Source organism: Triticum dicoccoides, chromosome 7B, assembly GCF_002162155.2.
Source record: "Triticum dicoccoides isolate Atlit2015 ecotype Zavitan chromosome 7B, WEW_v2.0, whole genome shotgun sequence".
Classification (NCBI taxonomy): domain Eukaryota; kingdom Viridiplantae; phylum Streptophyta; class Magnoliopsida; order Poales; family Poaceae; genus Triticum; species Triticum dicoccoides.
In genome coordinates this window covers 53,737,137-53,737,951 of record NC_041393.1, presented here as the reverse complement: position 1 = coordinate 53,737,951, position 815 = coordinate 53,737,137, and the positions used below count along the sequence as shown (strand labels likewise).

Sequence of the window (815 nt, the reverse complement as noted above, 5' to 3'; positions counted from 1 at the left end):
GTCACATTGTTAAACATTGTAACCCGCAATGCCGCATGGGGTTGCACAGTAATTTGTAAAATATTCTCATGATTGTACCCGTAGAATAATCTCCAATTTTCGAAATATTCGCACGAGCTTGGCGCTATCTTTACGCGAAAAGGTAGCGGGACGCCTCCCGACGCTCGATGACCGGTAAATTTGACAAATTTGACCTATAGACGAAATTAAATCACAGAATAAACTGTCCGTGAAACTATTTCACGCGGCTGACCCGTGGCGCCTAGCTCTCGGGCGCTGCACTAGTGCAACGCCTGGGAGCTAGACGCTGCACTAGGCGTTGCACTAGTGCAACGCCTAGGAGCTAGGCGCCACACTACAGGCGCTGCACATGACTTAGTAATTTTCTGATTACACGTGTGCGACGCTGGCCGTGTAGCGCCTAGCTGTGAGGCGTTGCACAGTGTAATGTGGCGCCTTCGTGTCGGGCGTCACACAAAAAGGTCAGCCACGTAAAATATTCATGGATAGTTCATTCTATGATTTGATTTCGTTTATAGGTTAAATTTGTCAAATTTGCCTCGATGACCCGGACTCCCGCTTCACCCAGGGAATGAAAGGAAAAAAAACTCTCGAAGCCTGACGCACCTGACCCATCTCAGTATCTCACCTCACTCCTCGCTCACGCACCACACCACAAAGGCGGCGGCGACGGCGATTCCGCATCGGCCGGCGGCGCGGGTGATGTATGTTCTGCTCCCTCTCCTCTCTCTCTTCCTCCCTCCCTCCCTTCCTCTGTTCTGCTCTCTCGGCCGGCGGGGGAATGGCGAGCGGCC

General features: G+C 52.3%; 1 protein-coding gene across 1 annotated transcript in view; it reads left to right on the top strand.

Moving 5' to 3' along the window:
• Window positions 1–615: 615 nt before the first annotated feature.
• Window positions 616–815, top strand: part of LOC119340887 (protein ALP1-like) — a 5,064-nt gene continuing 4,864 nt past the window's right edge. Inside the window, exon 1 of the mRNA XM_037612787.1 lies at window positions 616–725. The gene's annotated coding sequence lies outside the window, so the exon portion shown is untranslated. The remainder of the gene's footprint in view (window positions 726–815) is intronic.